The sequence below is a fragment of the Pelecanus crispus genome, chromosome 8, assembly GCF_030463565.1.
Source record: "Pelecanus crispus isolate bPelCri1 chromosome 8, bPelCri1.pri, whole genome shotgun sequence".
NCBI classification, from domain to species: Eukaryota; Metazoa; Chordata; class Aves; order Pelecaniformes; family Pelecanidae; genus Pelecanus; species Pelecanus crispus.
Window position 1 is genome coordinate 9,535,623 of NC_134650.1, and position 19,507 is coordinate 9,555,129.

General features: G+C 38.2%; 1 protein-coding gene across 2 annotated transcripts in view; it reads right to left on the bottom strand.

Annotated features, from left to right (window-relative positions):
• The window catches only part of CLINT1 (clathrin interactor 1), a 53,973-nt gene that overhangs the window by 27,089 nt on the left and 7,377 nt on the right, over positions 1-19,507 (bottom strand). The gene's annotated exons all lie outside the window — the stretch shown is intronic.

A 19,507-nucleotide genomic window follows, 5' to 3' on the forward strand; every position in this document is an offset into this window, starting at 1 on the left:
ATGCAGGAGTTGGCACAAAGCAGCATTCAAGCAATACCCGTTCAATTTTTTTTGGCATAAGGATAGCAAAGATCTTGGAACTGGGAATTATAAACAGCAGAAACAAGAATGAGATCTCCTTAAGTCTGAAAGGGGACACAGAAGGTAATTGTTAAAACAGAATAAAATTCCTGGACTTAATCTTGGATTCTCAGCATGAGAATTCCTGCTGTCAGATTCTGATGTATGATTTCATTCAACTTTGTGTCTAAAGAGAACATAAGCTACATGACTGAATAAATAATCAGCAAGCTAACAGAATCTATCTATATTAAAAAAAGCATGTAGGAACACAGCAGTAGTTATGAACAACAGCAATTAAGGTTTTTACAAATTCATTTATGCTAAATGTACCTGAAGCTTCTATTTCTGACATTTTCTTTGCCATACATAGAAACGTAAACTAATACCATCTTTATTTCCCATATGCATGGGACTTTAAAAAAAAAAAAAAACAAAACCACACACCACACCCCAAAGCTACAGGCTTCAGCATTTTGCAGCTTTCCGCATTTTGCAGCTTTCCGCACACTAGTTCCCTTGTCCGAAGCAAGCGAAGACAGGGAGTTGAATGGAAAGGTTCTGTTTGTTTTCATAACCCCTCCTTAAGCGCTTGTTTGAGAGACTTGATGAGGAGTTGGGGGGGAAGCATAAAGTGAAGCATTTCCTTAATTTCTTAAAGCAAGTAACTTAAGATTGGAAAAATGCATGAAAAGATGCAAACTTACTGTAAAAAAAAAAATTCCAGCATGAACTGTGGAAGAGCTCAAAGTGCATGGCTAAAGCAGCATCAGGGTTGAAAGGGGGAAAATGGAAGGAAAACAAGGGAAATTAAGTAATGCCAAGAGAAAGAAGAAGGTGCAGTTAAACCCCGCCAAGTGCAGAAACATGCTCCATTTCTAAAACCCCCCTGCAGTAAAGTTATTGTTCTTAGCAACTAGGAGAAAGCTCTTTTATAAATGCCAAGATGAGATCTAATGGCACAAAGTGTTCCAAAAACAAAGTATCTTTAAGCCGCGTTTAATTCAGCAACAAATGTAAACTTCAAGGAAAAAAAACCCCACAACTGTTGTATAGTTTGGCATCATTCCAGGTCACTTAAAAATAACCATTTCTAAAAAGGTGGAAATACAGTTTTATTCTTCCTTTCCCATGTTTTCTATGGCCCTCATTCCATGCCCTACCCATGATTCCTGTGACCTTTGCAACAAAAAAATAATTTACGTCCAGATGTGAAGGGAAAAAGTGACTAGCTTGATTGCTAAGACTTCCTGTGATTGATATAAATTTAATATCCGAGGACACTTTCAGACACCAGGGGGGGCTCTCTGATTAGTTTATACTGGGCAGCTTCCAGGGAATCGTGCCGGATTGCATGGATGCAGTCTGCTTTGCAAACAAATGGACATACAACGGCCAAGACTGACAGAAAGGATCTTCGCGGTCAGCGTTTAAAACACCCTATTATCTGCGAGACTGCATTTGGATTTACCCCAAATTGTTAACTGAAACCCTGCACAACTGGAATCTTGTGACAAGCACATTTACAGAAACTTTTGACGTGGACAAAGACATTAAACACATGAAGCCCATTTTGAAAGTTACATCCAAAATAGAGGCACACCAAATAAATAAATAAATCAGTTGACATTAGCATTACAAACAGTTGCATTCTTTTCTGTTCGTGTCTACATTTCAGTCTATTAAATCATAGACTACTGTCACAGATGATTTTCACTCCTTATTGTACCCCTTAAAGATCATTTCAGTATTGTTTCTTTTTTAAAAAAACTGTTCAGAAGAGCCAAGAGAGGGCACTGTCACATCTCTATGAAACAATAAGCACAGCGAGGGTGAGCAAAATATTAGCTTTTAATTTCTTGCAAAACAACACTCAACTTCAAATGTTTGCAACTACAATTTATAGCAACACTGAATGGGTAGCTCAAGTCTGAGACCAAATTCCTCCACATGAATAGACGGACATTGTTAGTGAAAAGCCAGTGGGTATTAATTATAAATATCTGATCACCTCTGACTGCATCACAGTAAGACACACTAGCTCTTAAAACCAAAAAATATATAGTTAAATGTTTTACATGCATTTTAAACTATATTTTAACATATTTTGAAACTGAATAGATGTACCATAGATTAAATAACCCAAAAATACTACTTCATCCACAATTTTGGCTGCATTTTTCAAAGAAAAATCTTTCAAAGGATTCAACCAATTGTAAATAGCTTCAAATTTTGTTCTAAATTACATTTAGAGATTTGTAAATTGAGATAAAACTGTCATCTGGATCCAGGTGCCATATCCTACAGTATGGTTAAAAAACCCAGAAAATAAGCCAGAGTGGGAGAAGAGAGGGATGTGAGGAAGTATTGCACATACCTTGAATGTATAATTTGAGGTAAAAATAATGTTTAGTTGGTGTTAGGGAGAGCAAGCGGACAAGCAAGAAGAGACAAGAAGTTCTGTATCTACCCATATAAAACTAAGGGGATCAGAGAAGCTACCAAGGTCCAGCCAAAAGGCATATCAAGTATCTGCCACTTTAACCTTTACAGTCGCAACAGTCTAAGCAGCACTTTAGCTTCCAGGCATAAGAGGATAAAAATCCTACAGGTCCAAGATAGCCCTCTGAGCACTATTCTTTGAAACACAGAAATGAAAGACAGCTTGTGGATGGTCTGCTTGAAAATAAAGCCTTACAGACTGAAGGAACACTTCAGAGGATGGCATACTTTAAGGCATACTCTAAGAGGGGTCCCATCCCTCCCCCCCCATCAGTGGATACTGAATGGAACCCACAATGTGGACAAACACGTACGAACAGTAGTGAGTGATAAATATATCTGCAGAAAGCTTCTATTTGTGTTTGATTTCAACATACTCCAGTATAAGGCTCCAATAGATGTATTTTGGCTACTCTGCTTGGGCTTCTGTCCTTACATAGTAACACATGAATCAAACTACTAATGCTCAGAAGGACAATATTAGTGAGGATGAGGTGTACTCTGCTCTCAGTAACATATCCGTGCTGCTTCAGTGTTTTTTCCATAAAATAGCCGCAAAATAAATACTGACAAAGAAAGCTTTCCTCTTCCAGACTGGGGGGGGGGCCAGGGGGGAAGGTCTTATGCCAGGAAAGTAAAATTGTATTTCCACCCAACATACTATTAAAAATTAAATGATCACAACATCAGTAATTGAAATGTTTGTTTCAGAGTGAAGACTTTTCATTGTTCAGGACCACAGGGTGTTCTCTACAGATTCATATGCTGTAACTCAAGTCAGCTCGATTATCTGTTAGGAGATTATCATCACCTATAAAACATTACACAACTGTAACTATACTGCTTCTAGTAATAGCTTCCAATTGGTAACATTACAACCAGTTTTGTTGTGCCTGAACTAATTATCCCACATCAATCACTGCTGGTTCCACACTGAAAAAAACCCACCTAGATCTCTCTATATCATATCCGTTGAACCAGGAACATTTTGGAAACATGGATGCGGAACACGAGGCTCTGAACATAGTCAGCAACAGAAATGGAAGGAGTCTATTTTCTCAGCTAATCTCCACTCTAAAATTAACCACCAAACTCTAAGGTTAACCCTCAAATAACATTTCATAGCAATGATTTACATGCACTACCAGCAAACCTGCTAAACAAAAAGGTGCAACAATTTTTGTCTTTCTTCACTTGATTCAACACTTCGGTTAGAACCTTGGATGCGGCATACAGCACTAGTAAGAGTAAATAGTTCAATGCCCACAGTCTTCCCAAAAGAATGCCACACAATTAGAAATTTCCACTTCATGCTCCCCAGCATCTCCTATATCTTCCAGATTTTTTCCATGGTCAGTGGTGTTCTGTTCCCTCATCAACCGGACAACACATTCAAGTGTATGAAATCACAACTCATAAAGGAAGCTTACAGTTCACTGCTAGATTTTGGGACCAATGTTCTTTTGAAGGAAGCATTCCTAAGATAAGGAAAGGGAGAGCGCGCTATATCTCAACAAAGTTTCAGATATTCAAACGACATGTAAACTTAGCACTTGGTATTAATGCTCAAATAGCAGCAGAGTCTTAAACATGCAGAAACCTTCAAATAGCATTTGCATAGGAAACCTGCAATAGAGAAAATAAGTGCCTTGAGAGAAGAAGGTATTTATACATTAAAGGTAATGAAAGAATAATAAATATCTATCCATCCAACAATGGAACTTACTTTAAAACATATTAAGGAATCAGAAAGCCTAACAGATCTTAGTCAATGTTTCTGCACAAACTTAAAAGCCTTGAATATACCCTGGGGCAAGAGTCAGACCACTCCATTAAAAGCACCATTAGGATTAGAGTTGCTATTGATGTGGGTGGTGTCACTGAGGACACAAGTACAATTCTGGACATTAGATCCACAGAAGATTTGTGAAATGCCATGTCTAATCTTGTGAAAACTAAAATAAACAGAAGTCACAGAGAGGGTACGTTACAACAGTTTCTTTATAGTGATGGTAAAGGTATTGGATTGGACAGGGGAAGCCTAATTAGAAACACTTTGCAAACCTCTGGGAAGCTGCCCACTGTGCTGAGGGACTGAGCAGCAGGAACAAGAAACCTGGTTACACAGTTAAAAATTTTTTTTCAATGTGTATTTCAAACCAATTACAATATCATGTATACATGGGACTCCTATGTGCATAATATTATGCCTTTAACTATTACTCCAAGGACATCACTGGATTATGCACCTTCTGTTTTCCTTTTTTTAATTTTGCAACTGGGAACACTAAAATACTAAAAGCTGAGATGAGAAACTTTCTACATTTTACCACCATTAACAGTTTCCAATGAGACACCATTCTGCAAATATCTGTTTAAAGACTAAGTGCAGAACAAAAAAATTCAAGCGTTACACACATGTATGTCTATCATACATATAGTTCGAACATTAGTGCTGTTCAAACAAATAGCAACATGAAAGAAATTACATTTTTTAAAGAAAAAAATTAGTCTCAGAGGGGGAGGGGTCTGGATGAACAGAGGACAACAGAAGCCCTGTTACTGTAAGCACTATGTAGTGTGGTACCGAAGTCTTGCAAGAAACAAATATTTTAACCTTTTGTTACTTAAGCTGCCAAAACAGACACAACATAATTTTATCTTTTAAATAACTATGTGTTTAGCATTATCCTTTCAATAGGCTGTCTCATATACTAATACTTTAATCTCATTCTTTCTTTAATTTTGCTAGCAACTTCTTTATTTTTAGGAAGTCTTCTCCATGTTTCCTATGACTTTCACAGTGAATAAAAGCAAAGCAAACTTTAAATTTGGTCCATGACAGATATCACTGACTCAGGAAAAAAAAAAAAAATCTCATCACCTCACTAGGTGACATAGCAAAGCAGATTCTTACAGTAACGGTCTCTGCAGTTCACATGGACAAACCCCAATAAGAATACACTTGCACAGCTCTATGCTGTGCTTCTTGGATTTAAAAATGAATAGATTGCACTGTCCAACCAGAAAGGACCATAAATGGCATCTGAAAAATAAATAGTTAAGAAACCATTAAAATACAACATAAGGAAAGTTTGCTTTAACTCTAACTGAATAAGGAAGAACATACACAGCTAGTTCATTTATTCATCTTGCATATCTCCATCTAAACATCACTATGATTTTTATGGAAAGGCACATAGATAAGAACAGGAGTGCTTTCTCATATGGGTGGTTTGTTACCAGCACGGTGGTAGCTTCAACATAAACCTCTGAACAAAGGCAGCAGTAAGTTACATCTGGAGGCTGAGCTAATGCTCTGCTCCTACAGTTGAAGCACTGGCTTTGTCTTCCAGCAGCTTATTTTTCTCCTAACATTTGGGTTGTCTGCTCCTCCCTTTCAGCTGAGAAGCTAGCAGTCTTCCACTATAAGACCAGATAGGGACCCACTAGCTATTGTTCATCTGATCCATGGTGCATGTTTTAGGAATACTATCCAAACAGAACAGCAGCAATTTATTTTCAGATTTCCCAAAAATCAGTACAGGGGCTGATAACTTAAGGAAAAAAAAATATGCATATAATGTAGCTTTGCTTGTAGACATTTGAGACTGCATCCATATTTGGGTTTGTTTTTTTTTAAAAAAAAAGAACGAATGCACTCTAAAGTAATATGAGCTAAGTGAACATTCAACATCTGGAGAAGAGATAAGGCAGACCCCAGTAACCTTTTCACAATACAGTTATCTAAAAGACCCCCATCCACAGACACACATGCATTTAAGATGAAGCCTTTGGAGGGGAGGGAACACACCATCTTATCCCCACCATTCGTCTTCTGAGTCATGCACCTAAACTATTTTTAGTATCTAGATTAAAAGGTTCCTGTAAAGCAGGAGTGAAAATAGATTGAAAGCTTTCTGAGAATGCTAAAAAGTTATTTTAATATTAAATGATCCATTTTTAAACTGTGTGCAGAAGTTAGTTTCAACTACTGAGAGTACACAGCAAATAAAAAACCTACGCAACTCGTCTGAGTACGGGATAAGTCTCCCCCACTCCCAGGTGTGGGAATCTTGGCATCTATTAAATTGTTAATTAGTTTCCAGAAACATTTTTTCCAATTAAAAAAATCATTTAATACTTATCCATCTGGGCATGAAATACTTTCAACAGAGCATTTGAATTGGTGAGCTAAAAAAGAAACGATCCCGATCCACACCGCACCTCCTCCCAAACCAGCAGGGGCCAGCACACCGTGCAAGTAGCACTGTGCAAAAAGGGGCATCACGTATTAACTCCACTTAGCTCTGTCAGCATCGCCTCCTTCAAGCTCTGAGGGATTAAAGCACATCACTGGTCCAAACTTGTGTTTCAAGAAACTGAAATGATTTAAGATGAAGTCAAATGGAAAGATGCATTTCAGCACCAGCTTTCACTGCCCTGTGACAGTCTGTCACTACCTTAGAAAGCCCAACTTGCAGGCTGGTTCACAGACAGAGGACAGAAAGGTAAGACATCATTTATCCACCTGTTTTCCCAAACAATATAATGTGCATTCAGGAATTTATGTACCTAATGTTACTAACAATTATTCAGAGAAAAATATATTAATCACCTTCAAAATAAAGATGGTGCTGCTCTTCCCCCTCAGTGAACCCTATATTCAATCTCAAGCAGCATCTCTCTCCTTGCTTGGTGAACACAAACTAACTAAAACACATGTAACAAACTTAATGCATTTTCATTTTGCTCCTGTCAGTAATGTCACTTTTGTTATAAAACACGCAGCTTAGATTTAGAGCCTTACAGATGAAACATATGGATACCAAATATGAAGCCAGCAGCCCACATTCAACAAAGAAACAGATGGGTACCCATCTGCCAAAATGCCTGCTGAAATACCTCAGGTTACAGAGGTAACAGCACAACATTAGCTGATACTTGACCGTTTGAAGTCACTTATTTTTAAGCCACTCCTCAGAAGCATTACAAATATGACACCAGTCAATTTAGTACATGAATACCGGGTATTATTTCAGACCTTCTATGCAAGTTGCAATTATGCTCTTTCTGACCAATGGTACCATCTTCATTACGGTACAGTAGGATCTGAAATACATTTTCAGCTTTTCAAGTTAACAATTTCATAATTTATGTGGCAGATGTGCAAGGCAAACTGCACAGAAAGAGATAAGCCAAGAAAAACATCCTGATGGTCACAAATTAATTACGACTTTTGGGAGGAAGGAACTATAAAGCTATTTCCTGTGCCTTACAACTTCTAATCACAAAAAACTACCAAGTAAACAAGATAACCCAAAAATCCACCACACACACTTTCAGAAAGAACAGTGACTTCAAGAATTACATTGAAGCCTGTTAGAGAACTCAGAAGATCTCTCACTTACAGAAACCGCCACGGCACACTGCTGAAGTCTTCCCTTTCAAAGTTTCCTCCCTCTCAAAAGTTACCCAATTGCAGCTTGCAATATTCTTTATGTTTTTGTAATTGCTAAGGTACAGCTGAAGTAGTTTTTACAGATGTTGGGAACATGAGGCGACTAATTACATGGTAGTTTTAAAGCGTATTTGTGCAAGGAATGAACACTTGCCCCCCAAGCTGATTTAAGACTGATTTAATCTCTCCTTCTGCAGATTCCCTGCAGTATGTAAGTATTAATGCTTTCGTATTCTTATATAAAACCATCCCTTGTGGTTTACACCAACAGATACATGGCTGCTTTAAATATCTTCATTTGTCAACAACTGTAAAGTGGCGATATGTAGTGGTAAATAACTTCTCAAACTCACCGAGGATTTTGCCATGTTAATACTACCAATTGTGGTTTTGTATCACCTTTATATAAAAGTATTTCTTCATCTAAAGCCCAGGCCCATTTCTTTACTTCCCCATTCTTTATGGGATGTTTTGGCTCCAAACACCCACCCTAACATTCTTCAGTCAGCATCCTCTAATCTGCAACGATTAGACTATCTTCACTTCAAACACACATTTCCGCAGTTCCATTTTTAAAGGCTTAGTAAGTGTTGTCATTTTGCTTATTATACTTCATTCAAAAAACCTTCTTAAAAAGGTGACTTACCATAATAAATGATACACTCCAGCAAGTAGAATGTATCAAAATACTTTTAACTTACATTGTAAGAACACCACAATAGTATTTCCATTGTTTTTCAGTATAGTTTTTAGGTCACATTTTTTAGTTCAAATTTCAGTTGGAGTACAATTACACCTAAACCATTCTTGTGACAAATCTGATTAATCTTAAGCATGAAGACCAATTTCACAAACAAGTGGAAAAAAAGCTACCTCTCAGTCCACATTTGACACTTTGGTGGGATAGTTACAGGCTAAAACAGCAACTCTGGTTTTGATTCAGACAGAAAGGCAACACTGTTACTGCCCTTTTGCAAGTTTTCAGTCTCCTTTCACTCATGTAAGCATACATCTGGCTTATCTGATTGAAGTCCCAGCTTCAGAGCTCCTATTCCCGTGGATTTAATTGCTTTCAAAGTTCAATACAGTATGTTTAAACAATAACAGCCATATAGTCAAAAAAGAAGTGGAATTACAAAACTTGGATAACCTTTTGTCATTGCAGAACTAGAGATTTCCAGATGTGTACTGTAATGACATGATTAGATTTCTTTTTCCTCAGGCCTCAGACTTAATTTGCTACTCTGCTCCTTACACTTCAGATTTTTTTCTTCTGTAACAAACAAGCTGCAACAATTTAAAAAATATTTTTAGAGTTAACTACATTTCTTTACAGAATTCAGTCAGATTGCACTTCCTCCTTCAAGACTCAGCAAGAGCCACTACATACTTTCCATCAAGTCCTGCATCTTCAATTTTTCCATATTTGTGAACCAATCAGGTAACATGATTTATACTGAAAAAAAATGTTTAACCAAGTAGGACAAAGAGCAAGAGAAATCTAATTAAAAAACACACTTTCTGTAGAGTGCTTTTTATATGCATAAATTACCAGCACAGAAAAGTCAATCCCAATGAACACTGCTAGACAACTGTAACATAAAAATAAAATTTAAATACGTTATTTTGGGAGAGAGAGACTGAAACACTCTTCACCATAGCTTACACCCTCCAATCAACTGTGTTTCTTTGTACTTTGTTGCATTCATATAACTTCAAGACTAACTTTCCCTGAAAATAAAATGCTCGTTTCAGGTGTTCAAAATGTGTTGTATAAGCCACCTTCTGAATAAGGTATCTAGTGCTACTTAATACTTTGTGCATACAAAGAAGGAAGATACCATAGTCAAGCCCACAGCTCAAGTATTTTAAGTGTGTACAGAAACCTTCAACAGATAAAGAGACTTAGAAGTACTCCCAGTCAGTGACCTTTCAGGATTGGGGCACAATATTTTAATGTTGAAAGAGACGTATTTAGAAGAAGAATGAGGTCTTACCCTTCTTTCAAAACAAGAAATAAAAGGGGTAAAAGTTTACAGAGCACAAGCAAATTGTAGTTACACTCAACATGAGGCAACAGTTGGAAGCTGTGCAACTTCAACCCACTTGTGTACCTCAGACTTCCTATTTTTGACCATAGAAAAAAATTTGGAAGTGACCTTGGATGGAGGAAGAAGATAGGGAGGGGGGAAAAAAACCAAAAGAAACAAAAAAACCACCTCACAGTAAAAAAAGAATACTTTACCAGTGGCTATGACACTCCAAACCCTCCAGAATATTGCATAATGACCTCTTATCCTGGTTTCGGCTGGGACAGACTTAATTTTCTTCATAGTAGCTCGTGTAGTGCTGTGTTTTGGATTTAGTATGAGAATAATGTCGGTAACACACTGATGTTTTAGTTGTTGCTAAGTACTGCTTATGCTAGTCAAGGACTTTTCAGCTTCCCACGCTCTCCCAGGTGCACAAGAAGCTGGGAGGGGGCACAGCCAAGACAGTTGATCCAAACTGACCAAAGGGATATTCCATACCATATCACATCATGCTCAGTATATAAACTGCGGGGAGCTGGCCAGAGGGCAGCAATCGCTGCTCGGGGACTGGCTGGGTGACAGTCTGTGGGTGGTGAGCGGTTGCATCATTTGTTTTTCCTGGGCTTTGTTCCTCCCTCTCTCTCTCGTTGTTTTCCTTTTCATTACAATTTATTATCTTTATTTTAGTTATTTAACTGTTATCTCAACCCATGGGGGCTAAACCACAACACCTCTGTACTTAAGACAACGTGTCTCCTACTCCCAAAACAAACCTTAAGTTTTCAGAGTGTCAAAAGAGCTGTGCCATTAGCGCTTTAACATGATCCCCAAGAGATACCACTCCTTTGATAAGCCCTCCTCACCCCTAAAGCTTCTGCAATTCTGCACTCTTTGTAACTGTTCATTCACTATTCATATGAAATGTATTCACCAAAAATCTTAATACTAGGGTTTTGTGACACCATGAAGAACAAGTAACAGTCATAAGTTTACAGTAATGCAACAACTGGTCAAGGAAACCTCCTGATGCTATATATGCTTGAAGTATATTAGCTGAAGAGTTACAGATGAGAGATTTTACTCTGAAAAGCAGGAACACTGCCTGGTAGTTACTACACCTATGAATGGCGCAGACCTATTTAGTGTTACTAATCACACTGAATTCTAAATAATCCCAAACTTTCCTTACTCAAAGAATTGTTTCAAATATTTGTCAACTGACAGAGTATTTGGTGTGGACAGAAGAATGCACATGCAATGATATGGAGTTTAATATTGCCACGCTGCCCCCCCAACATTAATGGGCTGTGCTTAATGATCCTTGTAGTTTCAGCTATCCCTTCATTGCAAGCAGAGTACCACTAAAACATTGCCTTAATTCCAAATTTATTACAAATTAAGCATTACTCTAAACACATGCTAGCTGTTCCACTAGGGAGGGGTGATTAAAGTTCAAACAATGCAGGCACTGAAGTTTTTAACACACAAACTGATCATTCTCTGCCACTATACAATCACTTTGGCACTGCAACATCCCATGCACCCCTGTACTTCGCAACATCAATCATCGTCTCCAATCACTCTGAGGAATAAACCTGAGTACAGAGAACTCCAAGCCAACAGTCAGCGCCTGTTACAAGCTCTTCTCTGATCAGATCCACAGGCAAGGTACAGGTAAGGTTACCAGATCTGTCTGGAGTCATGCTCTGAAAGTGCTACCCTTGTTCCCTCCAGCCCATCCGAGGACTCCAATTCCTTCCAGCTCCTCTCCCTGCCCCTTCAGGCTCACAGCAACCAGCCAGCCAACAGCACCCCAACTGCACGTAAACCATACATGCCAAACACACTCAGCTTCTACAACACAACTTGCACTCTATCCCTAACACCCAGACTGGCTTTGAAGGGCTTGCAGTTTCCTTCTACCTTCAACTACAGAGCGATGACTCTGCAGAGCTTCACAGTTCATCTGCGATGTAGCAAAGTATTAACACCATGTTACCTAAGATAGCCCAAGACGTGTATCTCACCAACAACAGAATCTAGAGTCATGGTCCAAGTAGCAGGTGAAGCAACTAAACAAGAAAACCTTCAACTGCCGTTTTAAGACAGCCTTGTGTCTTGGAAAATGTCTTAAGACTGAGGCAGAAGCTGCACTGCACTTTTCAGAGTAGGAGAAAGGAAGCGGAAGCAACAGTTTACACAAAGTTATCAAATCACAGGCTCAGTTGTTTTCCTGCATTTATTCAAGTGTCTTTCAGTGGAATTGCTATGCAGGAGGTATTCAGTAGGAGAGACACACACTTGAGACTACCATCTTTGTTTTTCTAAAGCGAACCACATTATCATTGACTGATCTTGTTTCTAAACACACTGCAATTAATTCTATAGTTGCTGCTGTTTGCAAAAACCCCACAACCTCAACATCAGATTTCAGGCCTTTTATTTCCTGAAAATAATTACAATAAGATCAGAAAATGAATACTGATGTCACTACAGAGAAACTGCTCCTCTTGTCAAAATCGGTTCCTTACAGTCTGCTTGCTTACTATTTGAAGCTGAAAGCAAGAACTATTCCACTATTCTATGCAGTGCTACACTACCTGCTACCCTCAATAGCTCTAATGCACCTGCAGTGTTTCCTTTCATATCCAATACTGAAATCCAATCCAGAAAAGACCGTTACATCTGTCAGGCAATTTAAGGAAGATGCTGTCTTTAAGTAAGACCACATGGGGCATATCTATCTGGCTGCAAGAACTTTATTTCTTGACTCCACTATACACAGCCGTAAGAGGAACACAATCAAGGCCCTTGAAACTTGTGTTTCAGTGTCTCCAAGAATATCTCCCTTTTCCTAGGAAGGAAGCTATTAAAAAACTAAGCCCTTCCCTGCACCTCACCTTGCTAACAAGTAAGAACAAGAAATTCAACATCTTACAAATTAAAGTGCAATTAAGACTTGGTAGTCTCCCAGTAAGGAGTACTTTAGCATAAGCAGGGCTGCGCAAGGAGAAACCTGTTCAGTATCATAATCTGACAGTGTCAAAAGATGTCTATTACATAGTATAAAAAAAGGTAAAGGCAAGTATGCAATGGTAATTCTGCAGAATTAGCTGTGAGCATCCAACAGTTTACAGCTAGAGGCAAAGAATTCAGGGGGACTTCCGGCTATGTCTTCACCTTTTGCCAGTGCTCCTTCAGCTCCAGTGGCCCTAAAGGCACTCTCTGACTTCTTGTTTCCAATTTTTGAACTACGCTGTATGCTTTTCACAAGTTGCTCTTCAAACTTGCTCACCTGTCTCAATTTTGTTTTTACATGAGAATGACCAGCAACTTTAAACTCTGCATCTTCTTCAAATGCACATTTCAGCTTTCCGAAATGCATGTTTTTGCTTTGAATTATTTCCTTAACCCTCCACTCCACCAATGACATTTGTTTCTCATCACTGTCTTTGGGAAGTGGTAACAGTTTCATTATGAGCCACCAATATAGCATTTTCATTACCTCCACATCACCTGCAAGGATTCCATTCTTCAGCATGCCCTTAAAAGCTTTTTTTTTTTAAAAAACAAACTCCTAATTTCTATGTAAGCAACCTTTTTGAAAAATGCACCCCAAAAAATTTTTTTTCTTTATGCTTCTGTTGCTTACAAAAAGACTTTTAATCCAAGTGTTTTATGTTCACTATTACAGAGTGGCTCTGAAAGTAATATCCTGAACCAGAGTCAATGCACAGCTCAGGATCAAGTCAAGGCTTAGCACCTCTGTCTTTTTCACTAGCTCTTTAGTGAACTAGTCACTGATCATCTAGACGCGTACTGTTCTCAGTACAAGATGCTGATGCAATGTGTATCTAACCTACATAGGATACATGAAGTCACCCCTTGCTATCACGCTTCCTGCCCACATCGCCTCTCCCCCATCTACATGGGGTGGGAGGATATAAAGCAATACAGTCCCCTTCCTGTTCTTGCTCTGCCCTCATGCCTTTGGTCCTGAATTTTCAGTTCATTGGGACTGACTGATTGACACAATTTGCTTGTTAATTTGTTCTGAAAAAGTTTTCTTCAGCATGTTGCTCATCCGTGCCTGTGTTATTTTGTGCTTGGCCTATGAGTCCTGCTAACCACACTGTTTTAAAATGGGACACTGACAGAACAGATTTATACAAAGTTTTCTGAAAGAAAAAGATTCCAGGTTCTACCTTATTCTTCAGTCTTCTAAAATCTCTCTTAAACCAAGGCAGATATGTTTTGTATTGGATGTACATCTCGTACAGTAGACCTATAAGAACTGTTTTTCCCTTCACCAACTGGAGGCCTTCCTCCCATTAAATTAGTTGGCATCTTCTGATCAAGTTAATTTAGTATAATCATAATAAAGGTATGCTGACAGCCAGTTCTGACAATCAGCCATTTCCCCACTATTTCTTCTATAACATCTTATTACATGGGATAAATACACCATATATAATGAAAAGCACATCAAAATAGTTCAACTGATACAAGAATTGTAGATGATGCTCATGGCACATGAAACAATAATGAAATACTATAGAAAGGCTGCACAATACACTTTGCGTCACTCATGGTATTTCCACTAGCAGAAATAGTAAAGTGGTCCTTTCCCCCCACCCCAAAACTAAGGGTTAGGAAATACAGGGCTATTGTACCTTCCATTTGACATAGTCTAGCTGATGTTCATTTTAGTATTCTGCAAAGAGCTCTTACAGTTGCAGAAAGCCGAGTCAGAACCAGAGAACGGCTGAGGCTGGGAGGGAGCTCTTGTGATCCCCCAGCCCACCCACCCACCCACCCTGCTCGAGCAGGCTCAGCAGGAGCAAGATGCCCAGGACCATGTCTAGACAGGTTCTGAATATCACCAAGGATGGAGCCCCCACAGCATTTCTGGGCAACCTGCTCCAGTGTTTGACCACCCTCCCAGTAAAAAAGTGTCGCCTTCTGTCCAGATGCGATTTGATGCATTTTAATTTCTGCCCACCGCCTCTTGCCCTGTCACGTTTTATTACTGTGTCTTCTAGGACTATTACTGGGATATGATGTTCTAGTCTTGTTTGTCATAAACGAGTCTTTGATTTCAGATGGTTCTTTAGAAAAACAAAAGTGAAGTTTCTCACTAAACCACACCAGAATAATTACTACAAGGAAAAGGAAAAAAGTGCATGAGGAAAGCAAACATCACTGTTCCAAGGACACACTGGGGAAAAAAAAATACTTGCACAGAATCTAAATCAGTTCAAATACAGTTCCTAGGAATAGCACAATTACTTAGTTTTCAGCTTATTATACTGCAGCCAGTAAATTAACAAAAAAAAGTTTTTAAAAAATCTAATCTTTTCCCACTTCAGACTGTTCATCCTTTAATAACCTTGAATTACTATGTTTCTTTCCTGCTACAAGTGTATCTAAGAATAAAAGGCAGTCACCACAATCCTAAATAGACTAAATTAGCTTAATACCTATTTTCTTTTGTCATTCAATTTTCTGTGAAGGCAGGTCACAACCTAGAAATCCTTCTACTACCGTATTAAGCAGTTGGACAAAGTATAGAAAGAGTGCCCTTCTAAAGCTATTCACAGCCGAGTATCCAAAAATGGGCACAAGCAGTAAGAACACACCATCCAGAATAACACTGATATCTTAATACTTCACTTAAGATATTAACACTCATTATTTCATTAAAATTTTCAGATTGGTATCTCACATTAAATAAAAAGGGTAGCTTGGCAAACTAAAAACCCACAAGTTCACAAATACGCGTTTTTACTCAAAGCAAGTGTTCTTTTGTGGACTGAGTCTGCCAAATTACATACAAATTAACTTTCAAAATGCCAAGCCATGTTTATTTGTGGAGGATAATGATGTTTCCTCTCCTTTCATAGGTATCATTTGTTAAACTGGTTCCTCCCATAGATCAAATAACTCTTATGTCCTAAAAAGGTAACAAGAGCTGTTTCATTTGCCTCAGAGCCCCAGTTTCTAGTTCCTGTCCACACACAGATGATAATTTCAAATTACACTGGTATTTACAACAAACCAATTTCACTATGGTTCAATACAGGAACTATTGATTTATTTACTTACTAATGGTAAGATTACTGGATTTTTATGATCTAATGTCTGCAGCTACAGAAGTTACAGTTACCTTGTAATTAACAAAAACCTGACACTGGCAGTTTAAAAGCTAAGAGACTCCACTTTCCAATTAGAAGTCTATTAGCTCTAAGTTTTCAAGCTGTCTCAAGAAATGCAATCATCTGTTTGGTAGCAAGGAGAGATAAACCACTGTGATAGAAGTTCACTCATTTAGACAATAAACACCTTTGAACAGCCGGTTTTTTCCCCCCACCTCTCTTCACATGATCATATGAAAGAATAGTTAAAATGATTATATAATTGTCAAAACAAGGAATAATTAAAAGGGACAGCAATCATTAAAGCATCAGCTCTATTCGCAGACGTAAGCTACCAAGAGTGTAATTTATTTTTCTGAAGATGCATCCACCCACTGCAACTCCAATAAAATTATCCAAGGTTATCAAAAGCCTTTTTCTTCTCTGTACATTCAAAATGGACTTAAAAACCTTCAACTGAGTAGTCTCATAGAACACAAAACACACACCTCCTAAGAATCACACAGGGATGTATGTTTACTAAATATAAAGTTATGTCTTGAGAGGGAATACTGAACAGCCTGTAATGTATATTAGGATGCTTCTAAACAGCTTGACAGGATAGGGAGACTAACCAACAAGAAAAACATTTACTGTTATGTGTCAGAGTGGAGCAGAGAAAAAAAACATACTCCCAATAGGTCTCATTATTATTACAACAGATTAAAAAAAATGCAGGTCAGTCTATTTGAACAAGTTGAATATACACTAATATTTCTAATTGTATCCCAAATGAACCAGTTAATATCTATTAAGCACACAGTCAATATTTAACTGGTTAGGATAGGACACACTACTTGGATGAGGGGAGGGAAGAGTACAACAGCTCTGAGGTAGTTTCCTTAAAACACACAACTACACGCTAACAATACTGATTTTGACACATTAGTTTCATTTTTAGTGGCAAACCAAACACATCCAAAAAGATTTTATCTATTTAAAATAACAGTTTACAGAGAATACCAGTCTCACCACTCTATAACAACTGAAAAATATACCACCAGCATTTCTAATAAAATTAGCTGCACTTTTAAACTGAATTGAAAGCATCTCTCATATGAAGATCTGTGGGATCCTGAGATCGCTTCCAGCCTGAATCATTCAAAGTAGCACCATACAAAACACACAACTATCTATTTGAATCTATATCCTTTCTCCCAGATTTGGGACCTGAGAATGGAGCCAGAAATATTGATGCATATCCCCCAACGCAACAGTGATACAAACACAGAAAGGTTAGGTCAAGAGCTTGAAGTAGTATACACAAAACATACAAAATAGAAGAGCAACCAACATACAAAATAGAAGAGCAACCTTAAGAAATTTAAACTTAGAACTTAGATTTGTGATCTTTTAGAGCAGTTTTGCAGCTAACAAACCACTAACAGTGCAGTTTCAAATAATAAAGTCAGGTAAAAATGTATCATCATCAAAAAAGGATCCCAGCCTGTCTTCCTGTCCTTTCACCTATCAACACAAGTGCCTGTGGTGCCATAAGCAGCTGCTTATGCAGCACACTGCCAAATCAGTTAGGAACCCTGAAAGTTTGGGGTTTTTTTTTTTTTAGCTATGTCAGCAAGATAGCACAAGCAAATACTGAACTAGACAGCAGCAGCATAAGGAAGGCAAAGACAGTGAAAGGCCAGGTATAAAAGTGAGGTACTCTCTTTTAATGGAAGAATAATCTTAGAGCTCCTCAACCTGCCTGGGAAACCACATGCTAAGAGTGTACTTCAAGCACTAAACCTGTACCTTGCCCTCCTTTGCCCCCAGACACTTACTCTTACGTGCATACCATTCCTTTCTTTACACCAGTACGAATATTTGTGTGACCATCAAGTTAACTATACCAGGGAACTGATCCAGTGGAGAATTACATTGGCAAAACCAACTGGTTAGTCTGAGAGAGAGATTCTCTCATCAAGGAGAAAGTATGCTAGTGCCAGCAAAAGGGAGAGAGGAGAAGCGTGCAGTCTGTGGCAGACTGAAGGCTGTGAAACCTCTTTTACCATCAGCCTACGCTTACACTGACTGTGAAACTACAACCTAAGATTTCATAGCTTAGGCTATGTTTTCATGTTTGTGATAGTGCTGACGGTGTTTGAGACTTCAGGGCAACTACAAGGGGAGACTCAGCCATGTGTTCTGTGTCCTCCGCTTACACTAGCTTTAACCGTCTCTCCTCTCCCCTCCCATCTCAACACTGCTTCCTCAGATGTGCGACACAAACACTTGTGCAGTTGTATGGCAAATGAGTCTAGGGAACTAATCTAACTTAAAACCAAATAGCCTACAAAGTCCTTTTGGGAGAGAGACAAAGGAAGACAGAAAGCTTCCAATTTGTTCCAATTTCTGTTCCTCTACCCAGTTCACTGCACAGCAACCCAAACCACCACACTTACACAGCACACAATACAGGAATAAATAAGTAATTAGTACTTTTTCCAACACTGTTATTGAAAAAATACTTGGAGAACCACAGCCTACACAGCTTTCTGGAAAGAAGCAAACTACCAACTTGTAACAATTTCACATGACCTTATCTTAACAGACACTCATACCTTAAAAAAATAAAGTGCACCCCAGTTAGAATCAGATCTTATTTTTCAGAGAGGCAGAAGAGATGGACTGTTTTGTCATGGAAGAGTTATGCTCTGCTACACAATTGCTCTAAAGAGACTACCAAGCATCCTTAAAATAAAGTTTTAGCTACACAACAGCTGCCTGTTGCAAATGGAACAGGCAAATGAAGCTCATGCTCCAAACTAAAACACGACAGCAGCTATCAAATCTTTGTCTATACCTGGGCCCATATTTGACCTATGTCAATAAGATCCAGCACACTACAAGGAACTAGAAAAAGACCAATCTCAAAACTGAATACTTTATTCACTTGGTACATTTGCTACTAATTTAGTTTTTCATTTTCTTGCCCTGTATTAGTTTTGCCTTATGAATAAAAAAATTTGAGATAAGCATTTAAACAAAGCCTGTAAAAGAGTCAACTTTAAACAGAAATTTATGCTATTGTACATCTTTGTTTTAGTAAAAAAAAAAAAAAATTAAATGGAGTAGCTGTCCTACTTTTTCCAAAACCAAGGAGTCTCAATTTTTCCCTCACCTTTTTAAAATACTGTCTTAATATTAGTTCGGAACATACAGTGGTAATTTGCAAGTTGAAGTTTCACATCAAGCACATTGAAGTAAATATTTGAAACATACTTGAAGCAACAGGTCATGTTCTGCATGTTGGAGAT